A 16,030-nucleotide genomic window follows, 5' to 3' on the forward strand; every position below is an offset into this window, starting at 1 on the left:
CACTTACAGTATCGAATAATTCAAGGAACCAAACGAAATATAAGGCTTGTTGCATTTACAAAATTTGCAAAACATGAAACAAGGTTAATTTCTACAATAAACTCCTACTAAGCATAAGCATAAGCATAAGCATAGATGACCGTACAATTCGTAGTTGCTACTCCGTGATTGACCAGAACAATCGAAGTTGCACAGGGAATTAATGAATGGGGCTTGGGATTAGCTTCCCATTCTTCAATGTGCACAAATCGAGAGCTCAAATTTAAAAGTCAATAACGGCGCCGGCCACGTCCTTACGGTCATCGGGGAAGGGAAGGAATGTTAGTGTGACTACCGTTGTTACTAGAGACCGAGATCACCTCTGCATCTCCACGGTTGTCATGGAGAGGATATTGGGTTAGTGGGATAAGGTAAAGATCTGGGAGTCACCAATGTTTGGTGATGCGAGCCATGATATAATCACGCCTAACCGGATTCGCGAAATAATTCGATAATCGCATTAAACGCCGAACAAGTGTTCGTCACTCGCCCACGCAAGAGCAAGCGACGCGATCAATAGATCAAACACTACTAGCGATCCGCGGCGCTTTTTCATTTCTCTGAGCGAACGACGCGCGACAAGTTTGATCCTGCCCCCATCGCCCGCCCCCGCAGGAGCAAGTGTCAAGGTCGAAGGATCAAACACTACTCTATTCAAAAGATGTTTTTATTAATGACGAAAACTGAAAATTACATGTATATATTTTAAATTATATGAAACAGGAATAATGCCGACACTTGTAGTGACGAACTATACATAGTTTGTTTGAAAATTACATTTGAGTATTACTGTGCATTTTGTCTCGATATGGTACAAGTTTTAAAAAATACGTCAACATTCACAATGTCGAACAATTCAAAAGATAATTTTTAATAATGTATAAAAGAGGCAAATATATTTATGTATATTGAAATTGTATAAGAAAAAAAACATAATGCCGACACTTATAGTGACGAACCATACAAAGTTTGTTTTAAAATTACTTAAAAGTTACGCTTTCAAGAAAATATGTGTTATCACAAGAATGAAACGAACTCACCAGTTGGTAATCCATCCTCGACTGAACACAAAACTGATACTGACAGCAAAACTTCTTGGCGTCCCGAAAACAAACCGTCTTGCTTGTGCCTTCCAAATACCTACCCAGCAAGACGCTCCAAAACAGAAAAAAAAATCTTAGGAGCCGAAAACACGCGCGAAACCGTGAGCCAAATCTATCGGACGACGCAAAACCGAACTGTCCTGCTTGGGCTTCACGAAGCACTACCCAGCAGGACGCTTGGAAACAGGAAAAAAAAAAATTCCGGCGACGAAAACATGCGCGAAACCGTCAGCCAAATCTATCGGACGACGCAAAACCGAACTCAATTTCTACAATAAACTCCTACTGACTATTAATTGAGCAAATACTTATATAAACGTATCCCCTTCGCTGTCATGAATAAAATGTGAACCATCATATTTAGCTTATTTAAAACACTAGAATAAAACGATCTCACCAGTTGATAATCCAAACTCGACTGAGCAACAAGGTGCCACTTTCAAATTATTCAGTTTCACCAATATGCTTATTTGGGCCATAACGAAACACTGCCCCGCCAAACGCGCGGAAATGAAACAAAATTTACAAAAACGAACCCATTTGCTTGTGATTTAATGAAAAGTTGGATTTCTTCAATAAAAGATACAAGTTGAATGCAAATCTGTTAAGTTAATTTGTGTCGAAATTATGAAATGCGTGTTGCCAACACTATTTCAGACGATTGAAAAAAATCTTAATTACTCCAAAACTTCAAAGTACCCTAGTTATGTTGTCTTTTTATAAAATATTCTCAAACTAACTGCGAAGATAATTGACTACTGTATCTTTTGAATGCCGAAGGTCAGTCCTATAGACATTGTTATTTGTTAATTATGTACACTTTCATAACAAAGGCATGTAAATCAGCTCTTATATAAACATCATAGAAATAATCATAAAAATACAAATCACTGTAACTTCAGATTTTCTCGACCAAATGATTTCAAATTTGCAGAGAAGGTGCTTGGATATCACATGTTTTGAATGCTTAATGCAAAGCTAGTGATAATTTGGCTGGTTTGCAAGTTAATAATGATGCACCGTTAGGAAATATTCATAAGCATGTGAATTTCCCTTCCAAAAGAGCTCAAAACTTTCAAATCATGATAACTTTTGATTCTCTCGTTAGAATATTTTAAAATTCACGGAAAAGATGCTCGAGTGATATATCTTTCGAATGGTGGGTGCCAAATTCTTGGACATTTTTTTCTGTTAATAACGGTTTCTGGCACACCGTGGTAATAGAACAAAAGATAGAAGTATAATAAAAGTAAGAGTGAGAGTGGTACTAGAGAAGATATAAACTAAGCAAAACGGCATATAGTTTCATTAACAATGAAATACTAAGCAAACGGGAAGATGACTAATGACACGTCTGTCTTGTAAAGTATTTGGTGAGTTGAGCTGGAATTGCTCTTGTTGCAATTCGGCTGATCGAACTTTGAATGTGTCTGGTCTTGTCTTGCTCTTCTAGACATAGAAAAAGCATTCGACAGTGCTTGGCATAAATACTTAATTGTAAAAAAAATAACAATTTTCCAACGTACAATGTTGGAATATTCCATAATTATCTGTCAAATCGTACACTTCAGTTTAATTATCAGAACTCCAAGTCTGACTGATTTCCTGTAAGAGCTGGTGTTATTCAAGGCAACATTTTGGACCAATATTATACAATACTTTAACTTCTGACTTATCTAAATTACCTCAAAGATGTCAAAAATCCTTGTTTGTGGATGACACAGGTTTCTCTGCCAAAGGACGAAGCCTGCGTGTCATCTGTAGTCGATTGCAAAAAAGGTTTGGATATTTTTTCTTCATACTTGCAAAAATGAAAGATTTCTCCTCATGCTTCCAAAATTCAACTAATAATATTCCCACATAAACCAAAAACTTTTTATTTGAAACCTTTAAGTAGACTGTAGAAACAATTCTGAGGCTTTGTAGAATCTTCTTATATGTCATCTGAGACATTGGGGGTTTACGTGTTCAATGTTTACTGTTCATTTGTCCTAATAATAATAATCATTAATTAAAACCACTGTAGATTCCAATTTTTTTTTTGAGAACCTTCTATCGAGCTTCTACTTGTTGTAATCTTTCATCGTAAGTAGTTTTGCATACAGCGATGAATGGCCAGAAAGACACTGACCATCGCGAATCCAATGCACAACGATGAGCCCAATTTAGCCTCCGCAGGTCTCCGATGCTGCCAGGAAGTATTTACAACTTTATACAGAATCACAGCATCGTTTGCTGATTTATGTCGTTGAAATATTTCTCACATCGGAAACTATGTTTGCCAAGCCAAACAGCACCGCAACGGTAGGAACTGTTAGAGCGTGAAATTTAACATACCAGCTGGCCTTGGGAGAACCCATCTGCGAAATTTCAATACCGCGGAAGTTTTCGCGTTGTGCATATATGCAATTCATGAATATTTCATCGGAATTTCAAATGGACGATGGCGATTCGCCTTTCGTTCGATGGCGCACTTTCAAGCTAATTGATTGCAGTGCATGCACAGAAGGATCGTTAACGTCGGGTTTAGTTTGCTTATGACTAATGCATTGAAAGTGAAAATATGATCTATTCCATGCAACAAGAGTATTCATGGCACTGAGTTTCATTTGTCGTAGCAATTACGAATTTTTACAGGTAAGTTGGTCTCACCTTATTCGACATTTGTTCCAATGTTTCAACATTGGATATTCTATGAGACTCAATAGTACTATACCAGTGAGAGAGCTACAGAATCATTTTCAAAATTTTATTTTGAATCCTCTGCAGAGCTTTCTTCCTGGTATTACAACAGCTTGTCCATATTGGTACAGCATACAACATGGCTGGCCTGAAAATTTGCTTGAAGATCAAAAGTTTGTTCGTAAGACAAAGTTTTGTTTTTCTATTAATAAGTGGATACAGACATTTTGTTTATTTGTAACATTTGGCTTAAATGCCATCAATGTGATTTTTGAAAGTTAAATTTTTATCTAGCATGAGCCCTAGATAATTAACTTCATCTGACCAATTTATTGGAACCCCTCTCATCGTGACAACATGTCTACTTGAAGGTTTCAAATTAAGAGCTTTTGATTTATGTGGGAATATTATTAGTTGAGTTTTGGAAACATTAGGAGAAATCTTCCATTTTTGCAAGTACGAAGAAAAAATATCCAAACTTTTTTGCAATCGACTACAGATGACACGCAAGCTTCGTCCTTTGGCAGAGAGGCCTGTGTCATCCGCAAACAAAGATTTTTGACATTGGTAAGTCAGATGTAAAAATATTGTATAATATTGGCCCCAAAATGCTGCCTTGGGGAGCACCAGCTCTTACAAGAAGTCTTTCACATCTGGAGTTCTGATAATTAACCTAAAGTATACGATTTGACAGATAACTTTGTATTATTCTAACAACAAATGTTGGGAAATTAAAGTTTTTTAATTTTACAATCAAACCATCATACCAAACACAGTTGAATGCTATTTCTGTATCCAGAAGACTCATCCACCAGCTATTCCACATTCCGTTTCGCTTTTATCAAGAAGTTATTGCAAATTAATTCGTTTCGAATCGCGGTTGCAAAAATGTGTAGATATTATTCCAAACGTCGCCAATTCCACGCAAGGTGGCTATAAAATTTTCAAACTTGTTCAGCTCCTCGCCGCAGCTCCCCTTTCCAAATCGAGTTCGATGGGAAGAAAACAGAACATCCTCCCCCGTGAGTTGTTTAGTTCTGTGTTACCGTATTCGTCATCGTCATCATCCGTTGTTGCTGTCGTAAAGTTGGCTTCAAATTGTTTGTTTCAACGTTTCGTAGCGGAGAGCTACGTGACCGCACTACGAAATAAAGGCGTTCGCCGGTTGTGGTGCTGGCTGGTGGTTCAAGGTCGGTTCTGAGTAGAACGTTCTGTCGCGTGTGACTTCGGCGACAGGGGTTGACGAATTTTCGGGCTTTGACGTTCTGAGCAGAAAAGCAGCAATGTGGAATCGTTGGTTCAATCATTTCTGCCGTTGCTCTTTCCTAGTCGACGGAAAAAGAATTAAATTTGCTACTATGTGAATAAAATTAAACAAATAAATTGCTGCACGTGAGAATTCGTTGATAATTTTGGTGTTCACCAAAACTCCAGGCTTTTTCTTAAGATCTCATTAATTGATTTAGTATCGAGACTTTCAGTCACAGGCTGGTTCATTAGACTGATGCAAATTTTGAAGATTTTGCTCCCCTATGCTTCAACGATGTCAATTATGATAAAAATTATTCTCCCAAAATTTGAAGTGATTCAGAAGAAATTTGGTTGTGCAGACGCCATTTGAAGTTTATATGGAAATTACTTTGGAAAAGGCGAACCTTTTGTGTTCAGTCCTCTAACTGCTCGTAATAATAATCTATGGAAAAGTGAACATACTCTTCTCATGTGAAATCATCCCAGCTACAACTTTGCCGAGACCACATTTTGATTGGACGTCAGGATAACTTGTTCTGTTTGGTAACAAAGTCTGAATCATGCGGAGATGATCATTCAACTACTTTCAGAGCAACACTGCTTTTTTGATGTAGAACATAGTAGCCTGGATTACTTTGATCTATACTTTCCGCCAGGAGCAACACTGTTGCCTGCCGAGCAGTTGGTTAAGCATGCAAAATGCAAACCCACTTTATGATTATGAATAGCAAATTATCCTGACGCCTAATCAAAATATGGTCTTCGGCAAAGTTTTAGCTGAAAGAATTTCACATGAGAAGAGTTTGTTCACTTTTCCATAAAATATTATGACGAACAGATAGAGGGCTGAACAGAAAAGGTTGGAGTTTTCTATAGTAATCTCCATATAAACTACAAATGGCGTGTACACAGTCAGAATTATTTCAAACTTCTAGAGGATGCTATTTACTATAATTAAAATTGTTTAAGCTTAGGGGAGCTAAAATTTCAAAATTTGCATCACTCTACTGGTTCATATCTTAGGACCTCATAACAAATTTCGTCGGATATCCACCACGAATATAACAAAGAATCTTCCCAGGTTCCTGTCAAGGTGCTTGCAAGCGAAACTGTACTATAACTCTTATAATTATCCCTCTAGAAATAACTCCAAATTTTTCTCTTGAGTTTCTGTTGTTAATTTCCCCAATGATTTCGTCTAATAAATTGTCTAAAAAAGTACTGTGATGATTCTCCGATAAACTTCACCGAGTAATATTCAACAATTTCTTCTTGAATTTTCTCGACAATCTTTCCACGAATTTCTCCAGATATTCATCAAGAAGTGTTTCAAAATATAAATCCATAATCTATACAGGCTTATTCCTGAGAGAATTCTTGCAAATCATCAAGATGTTTCTCTTCTGGCAAGTAATTTGAATTTATAATATGCTGTCTTGGTAGTGTTATTCGAACAACACGCCAATCCGTTCCTATATGGGGCGTTAGCCACAGGAAGGACGTTTCAAGTACTACTGTTTCATATGGTTTGCCCTCTTCAACGGTGGTAGGTCATTTGGCATGAAGTCGTTTGGCATAAACCACTTTGTAGTAAAAACTTAACTTAAAATGTATTTAAAAACTTCTCTAAATTGTCAATATTAATATATGTTGGAATTTTAGAAATTTCGAGAAAATCCTGGCAGAGTTATTGGAATAATCACTAGAGCAATGGTTGGTTTGATTTCAGGGCGAATTTGATAAGAAATTTCTGAAAAAAATTCACGACTAATGTAAATTTTGATTTTATTTGTAGTGAAGTTCTTTGATTTTTCGGAGAAGGTTTTTAGGTTTCAATAGTAGTAAGTAGCGTTATTTAGAATATTTCTCACCACCATTTATATGAGTGATCAATTTTACCTCAAATCAACTAAAACAAAAAACAACTTGAAACATTTTTTAATATGCCTTAAACTTTCTTAAAACAAAGTAAAGTACATACTCGACAGCAATGAGTGATAGTACTTGTTTTAAAAACATAAGACTTGCAACCTTCTGAAAAAAATCATGTAGCTATTTTGCTTAGTTCCTCTCAAAATTTTCTGAAAGAAAAGAAAGAAGAAAATGTAGATAAATCTACGGATATGTTTCCGACAAAAAACTGGAGAAACTTCTTGATGTTTCTAGAAGGGTCCGAACCGTTAACTGTTTCCCATTTCCATTAGTCAGCCGAAAAATTTGGTAGGACGGACTATATAGTGTCATTTATCATTAAAAGAAGTTCAGATAAAAAAATGCAAAGAGTGTCAAATAACTAATTATGGTTCTTAAAAAAACATGTTCTAAATAAAATTGTATTCCACAAACAATGCTGGGAAATTTTGTATGCTTATAAATTTTTCCTACCAGCGACTCTGTTTCTGTTACAGTTTTTATTTGATGTCATCATACATCTAAATAATATTTCCAAGTTTTATATCTATCTCTATCTCTACTGTCTAAACTTTTGATTGATTTTGTCATTTTGATTGTCGAAATATTTGGGAAAATTCTTGCAAATTATGACAAGGTGAGTAGCGTAAAACTTATTATGTTATGTTCTTCGAAAGGGAGGCCCAAAAATAAAGGCGATAAGTTTGAAAACATGGATAAAAAAAAGTTTTTCAAACAGATGTTTTCTCGTGCTTCATTAAGGTTGTATTTTGTAAATTTATATCGTTCCAACTCAACTTTACCAGTTGAAATTGTGAAATTGCATTTAACGTATCATTATACCTAGGTATAAAATATTATCTTACAGGGCATGTTATTTTTCTTGTTAATAATAATTATTTTGTGTGAGGATAATAAAATGTCAACGGCATTTTTGAGCAAATATGCCAAGAATTCAATATTGTGCAGTTTATCTTGCAGCGTATCACTGTAACCTCAACTGACGAACTAGCTTGGGGGTTTCATAGGCTCTTATTACTTTAAATATCTAAACGGAGTATCGCTTTGACTTGAACGAATTTTGTTTTGTCATTCAAAGTCTCTATCGAATATAGACCTCAGGATCTATAAACGTAACCAGTAGTCTATTGATTTTTTTCCTGTTTGGGTCCGTCATTTCTACCAGCTTTTAAATCTATTGTGACTTTAGTCGTATCGTTTGTGTAATGCGAGTCGTATTATGCAATTGTCATTGAGGAACAATAAAGTATCGATTTCGGTACAGTTTTTGATTTGGTTTCCTCAGAAACATCTGAAGGAAAAAAAATACAATGGTCGCTATTTAGACCATTCACAGTCAATGAAGTCAACAAAGGCGCACCCCTTATCATTCATATTTGATTCATTTTCTGAGAGTAACAAAATATTATTATTGATATCATTATATCATTTTAACCCACATCCATCCATTTCATGGCACAGCGAGTGCGATTTGTTTTAGTGTTAAAATTGTTTGGAAGCGATGTAGGTATGATAGGCAAACAGTTTCAACACGAAAACAAATCGCACTCGCTCTGCCCGCGTGTGTAGTAACATGAGATGGATGGATATGGGCCATGAAAGGGGTCTGCGTGGTCTGTGGGGATTTGTAACCAACTCAGTTATTGGGTCACCAAGTGGCTCGGTAGCTGAGTTGGAAAAGCGCTTGTGTAGGATACAAGAGTCCTGGGTTCAACTCCCAGCCGAGCATGTGGATTTTTTCATAATTTCACCAATAATTTGTCCATCTGTACCACGCGTAATGAGTTAATTAATTTAATAAGCATGCGGATTGGATTACCGAACAGCTCAATATATGCATCAATTTATATTTGAAAAATTGTACATACAGCCAAAGTAACAATTTTAGTTTTACGAATTACTTCCAGGGTGCTATAAATAAACGCAAATAAAACCACGGTCAAGAAACTTCTGCCTTAATCGCCTCCTCAAAACCTCTTGGAGGCTAGAACGTGACTAGTTGGCCCACTCTAAAAGAGGCTTCTTCTTCTTTCTGGCGTTACGTCCCACCGGGACAAAGCCTGCTTCTCAGATTAGTGTTCTTATGAGCACTTCCACAGTTATTAACTGAGAGCTTTCTTTGCCGATTGACCATTTTTGCATCTGTATATCGTGTGGCAGGTACGAAGATACTCTATGCCCTGGGAATCGAGAAAATTTCCTTTACGAAAAGATCCTCGACCAGCGGGATTCGAACCCACGACCCTCAGCATGGTCATGCTGAATAGCTGCGCGTTTACCGCTACGGCTATCTGGGCCCCTAAAAGAGGCTATGAAGTGTTTATTTATGTCACCCAAATAAAGCAAAATAGCATTAATGGTAGCTATTTTGAGGTCGCCTGTTCTAGATGAATGTCGCTTCATCTTGAAAATGATTTTATCATAACGTCGATCTTGCCGGATTTATTCCAACGTAAACAAAACAAAATAAGATTAAAATCATGTCTGTGATAATTAATTTCGTGGTGCTTTTTATTTGAAGTGATTTTTTTATTGATATAGTGCTCAAATCTTAAATGCCAAGTGAGATTCATTGTGAAATGTGATGAGAAGCAAGTGAATTTGCCTGTGTCCCCTCTGAAAGTGGCATATATCTAGTTATTTAGCAATTGCTAAAATAAATCCCCAGGTGAAGAATTCAACATTTATTTGTTTGATTGGGCAGTAATTGTGCTTTAAATTATATTCAGTCAGTTTTATCATCACACCATAGCATCTTATGAGCAAATTAATGAAGATAATATGATTTAAAAAAAAAAATGAAATTGTGGCAACCGGAGTGAAATTAACATGGCGGAACCATAATTGATAGATTGCCATCGACAAATGCTGTTTTGTCATCATAAATACAAAATAAAAGGGCACACGGTTATGCTTCGGCATTTGTGGATGTAAATTGCTTTAATAAATGCTGATTGAAGATGATGCAGCTTTTTTTCGCTTTTTATGGAAACTAAGCAGCATTCAACAAAGTTTGCAGTTTGGGTATGTTATTATGGAGAATATTCACAAAAAAACAATGAAAACAGACATTAGTTTGTCGTTTTCCATCAGGAATAAGTGTTTGCAATGCATCGCAATGCATTCACAATGCATCTGAAGGGCCCAAATGCTGATTTCAGAGGTATTTATAAGGTAAGTTATCAAGATTCAAGTGCAAGTCAATCAGTTTAAGAGCAGCTTTTATGACAACAAGGTGTATTATATTAATCTTTTATCATAACCGTCACAAATAAGTGTCGTTCAGCCACCACTAGCAGTTTAAATGAGGTATTATATGCTACAATAAAACTGGTTTTGTAGTCACAAAATTTTAACTTTATTCGTTGTCTCTAAAAGGTTTTGAAAACAACTAAGAGCTGACTTACAAAATATCAATTTCTAGCAACGTTAAATGTCGCCTCTAGCTATCATAGCATTCACGTAACTGTCATAAAACATTAATAAATCCACACGAATGCCAAATTGCTGTAGAATTGTTACTTGGGAGAGATCCCTAACCTATTTTTGTCACTTGTGTCAAGTTTTGCCTTGGGTTCTGTCCAAGTCTTTTAACAATAAAATGAATTGTTGATGTTGAATCCCAAGACTGTTACCGGAAACAGGAATAGACACTACAAACCCTTAAATAACTATTTACCAGATTTTAACAGACTAAAAATAAGGATGATACTAGGGTTCAGTTCAGTAGATCTTACTTCCTAACGCACAACGTAAATGTGATCTATTTGCGTTACGGGAAGTGGTACAGTGATAGTTTTTGATAATGACCCAAAACCTTAGCCATTAACATAAGTGATTGGAGTATTGTTTTGATCTATACCGATGTACTGGAACCTCCTAAGATCTTAAGATCAATATTCCAGGAAGCTCTTGAATGACTCAGAACATCTCATGAATGCTATAGTACAACAAAATCAAAGCAAAATACGGAGCTGATATCATTTCATGTGCAAAAATTGTGAAGGTTCATAGATCACGCTTGTAGTTTTGGAGACTCTATTCCAGAGTATTCTGTAGTTTATGGCAGGTATTAATTTATTATGTCATAGTTCAAACACGTCTGCACTAAACCATAAAGCATATGTTGTAAACAAATCAGATTATTTCCGAGCAAATTATCATCCCAATAGAAAAAAATTCCATTCACTCGTCTCAACTCAATTTACGAACTTCATGAAAAAAGTAACGTAAATAGAATGTACGTGAATAAAGACCACGTAAATTGAGATTCTATTGTATCTCAAAAACTAAAAAAGCACACAAATGAGCCTCTGTATGTGCCATAAATTCTTTTGTTCTTTTAACTTTTACTGTGCGCCATGTGTTGGTGCTGTCTCGCCCTCTCTCACGGAAGATTTATAGCATGCATAGGCTCATATGCCCAACAAAATAGTATAGATTATGACCAGGAAATTGGTCCAGTAACTCTTAGGTGCGTCCGCAGCTATAAAACAAACCCGAAGTATGAGATATGTTAGAGCCCTGTCTAAGAGGTTTGTATATAAATAAATTGATCTCATGCAGAATCTACAAATACAGATGAGTGGATTGAGTATTACAATACCATAGTTATATTTGATGATTTTTTCGTATAGAATTTAATACCGCAAGCAGTCTTCAGTAGCTTTCGAATACATCAAAAAGGTAGTTTTTATTCGTTTTAAACAATATTTTCAATACCAAATAATACCTGAACTACTGAACAATACTTTTTTATGGTATAAACTATGGTATCCATTTGAGTTATTTGTTTCTGCTCGGGAAGCTATGCTGAAAGTGTCTGGGTTCCATTTCTAGTCGGTTCAGGTTTTTCGCGTATAGAAAATGGCAAGGTCGGTATATTTGTAGGTGACATTTCTTACTGAGTTTGTGGAGTAACGCAGCGGTAGGGAGACGAAGGGTGTTTAAACGAAAAAATATGTTGCAGGCCGTTTTGTTTACAAACATTGACACGTGGCTAAGAACAATTCTGAGAAAAAATGTGCCATTGTTTGTAAACAAGATGACACGCAACATTAAAAAGCCGCCAAGTTACTTTCGACACTTTATATCACCGACACATATACCCACCTTGGGATATCTAAACTTTGGGAAGGAAAGCTCTCAGTTTACGTTTGTGGCTTCCCGTAATCAATATTCAGATGAATGATACATGATAAGTATTTGGCAGAAAAATTCGAGCCATAAATTTCAATTAGACTTGCAGTGTACACCGAATCCATTAAAATTCATCACCCAAAGCCAACCATCAATCAATCCATTCCACCCGTAAAGAGGAAATTTCGTTTCCATCCAGCATTCGGAGTGGAGCCACGTTTCCCCAGCTAATGTCCATTGTCCGAGCTGCTCGATTTATTGAACACGTGAAACCATGCGTTTATGTGTCTTTGCGAGTAACGAGTCGATCAATACTCGTTTGTTTACAGCGCGAAACCGGCCCCGAACCACCGTCCATAGTATATTCGATGCCGATGTAAGGTTTTCTTACATTATTGCTGGTGCTGGCTGGCAGACAAATGATCGTTCCGTTTGTTACATAACCATTCGCCAATATCTCAAGTTTAAGGTTGAACGATAAAAAAGTGGTTTCAGAATAGAACGCATTCTCTATCCGGTTTTTCGGAGATTCTGAATAAGGCTGTTCTGGATTGTTCACCTAGTGGCAGTCTGCAGCTTCTAGCTGTTAACTGGAACAACTATCACTGTAATTCAGTATAGATGTCTGCGTTTGAAGCCCAGACTGTCGTAGCGATAGACGTGTAGCAGTTCAGCAAGACCAAGCTGAGGATCGTGGGTTTGAAACCCAACTGTCGTAATGGAAATTTCCTTGACTTCCCTGGGCATAGAATATTATCGTACCTGCCACACGATATACACGTGTAAATATGGTCAATTGACACAGAAAGCTCTCAGTTAATAACAGTGTATGTGCTCATTGAACACCAAGCTGAGAAGCGGCTTTATCCCAGTGGGGACGTAATGTTAAAAAGAAAACACCGCTTTCATAGCTGGTAGACTCTTGCATGACGTCAAATCACAATATTTCAGCACAGTTACTGAGGCAAGCTCTGCAAACAAATAATGCCCACTCACTGTTTTCGGATAGAATAATATCGAACTACCCACCACCCAAGCGCTCGTTTGTAGCTAGAGCTCATTGCAGTGCACAACAGCAACGTCACTCGTCCACGAGGAACCGTATGAAGAGCCTTGAACTGAGCACACGATTTTGGCACTGAATTGTTGGCTCCAGCATTTCCCCATCCCCCGTTCCGTAGTTATCGCCATAACAAGGTGGTGATTCAACTCTTCGGATCGACCGCCCTGGTGTCGCATTTCCGAACCCGAAAAGCCATCAGCCAGCAATTGGCAATTAGGTAGGAGTGTGCACTAGGGTGTGGCTTATTTTTCGAAAGTTAAAAACAGGTTTGCGCGCTCTTCTAAATTCAAGAGAGAAAAATATAGTTTCAAGCAAATTAACTTGCTGCCCAGCAAGTGCAATGAAAAGGCAAATATGCAGCTATGAAAGTATATTTACCAAGCTGTGTTTCAACAAAAGCACACAACGTTTCAAAAACCTTGGTTTCAAATGACGAAAAAAGTTTATACGTTTATCAATGATGGCTGCAACGCCACCACATGCTCTATCCAGTCGATCATTGCGATAAACAAAAAAGTGTGGATCTTTTTTGAATTAGGGTCCAGATTTCAAATAAGTTTCAGTAATAATTGCTATATGTATGTTATTAACTGTATAAAATTAAACAGCTCATCTTCTTTGCCATTCAAAAAACGAGCATTCCAATTGAATATATTTGAATCCATTAGAGAACCGTAATTCAATAACAAATTTATAAGTTAAATTCACTTCAAAGTTTGGCTTTTGAATCATAATAGACACATGAACTTTGTTTTTGAGTCCTTCGAAAAATAAGCCGCACCCTAGTGTGCAACCGTTCCTGGTAAAGAATCAAGGACCTGGTGGGAGGTATCGGTTCTATGGGTACAGATCGGGTAGCAGTTGCCCCCACGTGATTGAAATTAAAGATTCGTATCGGGGGACGATGGCAGTGACAAAATCTTGCTCTGAATTGGGAAGCCTCTCGCTGCAACCCGAAGACAAAGAGCAATTGTTTCGGACTGATTGAGGAGCAGCTCGTAAAGCTGTCTCCCCATAACAGGGGTGTAAAGTGCTGAATATTATCTCCGACATTCGAGGTGGATTGGAGCGATAATCCCTCTTTGACGTCAAGGGGGTCGATGTTGGACGTTTTCGTTGCAATTGCATGTGCAGAATGAATATGCTTGCCATTGCTGAAAAAGGAATAAAGAGAACGGCATAAATTGCATTAGTGAAGAATCCGTAGGCCGTTGTTGGCTTGCATTGATAGGTGCACTGGTGTACTTGTCCTTGAAAGTCATAATCCTATAAAGGGGGGCAAGCATTTTCCAGTTTTGGTCTTCTCTTTGCATTTGTTCTGAAATTATTCAGTTTAAGAGCCACTCAATGTCGTAAGATGAGATGAGTGCAATTTCTTGTTTCATTTCATGGTTTGTCGATAAAATGCAGATACTAGTAGAAGATCATTTTTTCACTGCTATGTGTTTATAGTTCCGGATGGTAAGTGATGGTACCTGAAGGGATTAATTAGACCCCATTACGTAGCTTGTGGCCTTTTGACCAGCAAGTCTAGATCAGAGAACCAACATGGAATGCAGTTTCTGCCATCCTTGGTCTCTGTTCTCAGTGCCTTATGCTTAGATTTTAAGAATTATTACAAATAACTTTCTTTCCCAAAGTTGTCGTTTTCGTATTTGTATGTCGTGTGGCAGGTACGATGATACTCTAAGCCCTAGGAAGATTCAGCTTATTGCTTAGAAATCTGTTCCTTTACTCAATTCATATTTCGCCCGATGTGACGTGTGACGTGTTAACAATCCGTAATCGTAGTGATACATGCATAAATTAAAACCCAGAATGCGTAAATAGTAAACACTTCACTAACGCCCCAGTCAAAGGGGCTCACATTCCGTCCTTCTACCTGCTGTTCGCGCGCGCGCAATTGCCCTCGATACTATTTACGTCAATTCAAAGTACTTTGGGCGTAACGTATGTGCAAGTCATAGCAAATGATTGTGAATACCTTAGCTTCGGCACTTATTGGCGTTTGGTTGAGGTGGTCAACCAACGACAACACTTCTCACCTCTCGGGAGGGAAACTCTTCCGTCCGATCAGGCGAACATATTGCCAATCTCTCATAGGTTATGAATGGTCACTGTTCCAAAACAAAAGCTATGCACATAAAACTGTTACGCTACGCGAGTTCATTGACCACTATACGCTCGAATCGGATAGTAAGGGGCCGTCTATAAACTATGTCGTCGTTTGGGGGGAAACGAGATCACAGTCCACACATTTTTTTACATTTTGTATGGACAAAAGACTACAAAGAGAGTGGGGGGCCTGAACTTCCTTAAAAAAATGATCACGTGGTTTACGGACAGCCCCTGATCAACGTTTAACGACGAGACGAGCAGGAAAATGCGGATCATCCAGCGGTTCATTATTAGTAGTCACTTGAAACTTGCTTTTCAATATCTCTCTCTCGAGTAAGTTCAAAGCCAACGGTTGTACTTTCGCTGGGAGGCGAACTGAGGAGGTATGTTGAAAAATGAAAAACACATGTGAAAAACGGCGTTAGAGAAAGGGAACTTTCACTTTCGATTTGAAATAAAGATATGGCTGCCGCCTTTGACAAACGATGTAACGTATGGTGGCGAATTAGAGGCAGTTGAAGAACGAAGTCTTCTGAAAATTGAAATCATCTGCTTGAGAGTTAATGAAACGCTTTTGGATAAACTAAACCTAACTCAATCTATCTCAATTTTCACTTCTTCCGAATCAATCCCCTAAGAATTGATTAAAAATGTAATTGGAGATTCCAGTGTTCGAATAATACTGCTTATTTCATACTTTTCT

The 16,030-nt window shown here is 37.4% G+C and overlaps 1 protein-coding gene and 1 non-coding gene across 8 annotated transcripts in view; both read left to right on the plus strand.

Annotated features, from left to right (window-relative positions):
• Nucleotides 1-16,030, plus strand: part of LOC5576646 — a 387,639-nt gene that overhangs the window by 57,444 nt on the left and 314,165 nt on the right. The gene's annotated exons all lie outside the window — the stretch shown is intronic.
• Trnap-agg lies at nt 8,665-8,736 on the plus strand. Its single transcript has one exon. It is a non-coding gene; the product is annotated as a tRNA-Pro (tRNA).

The sequence above is a fragment of the Aedes aegypti genome, chromosome 2 (assembly GCF_002204515.2).
Source record: "Aedes aegypti strain LVP_AGWG chromosome 2, AaegL5.0 Primary Assembly, whole genome shotgun sequence".
Taxonomy (NCBI): Eukaryota; Metazoa; Arthropoda; class Insecta; order Diptera; family Culicidae; genus Aedes; species Aedes aegypti.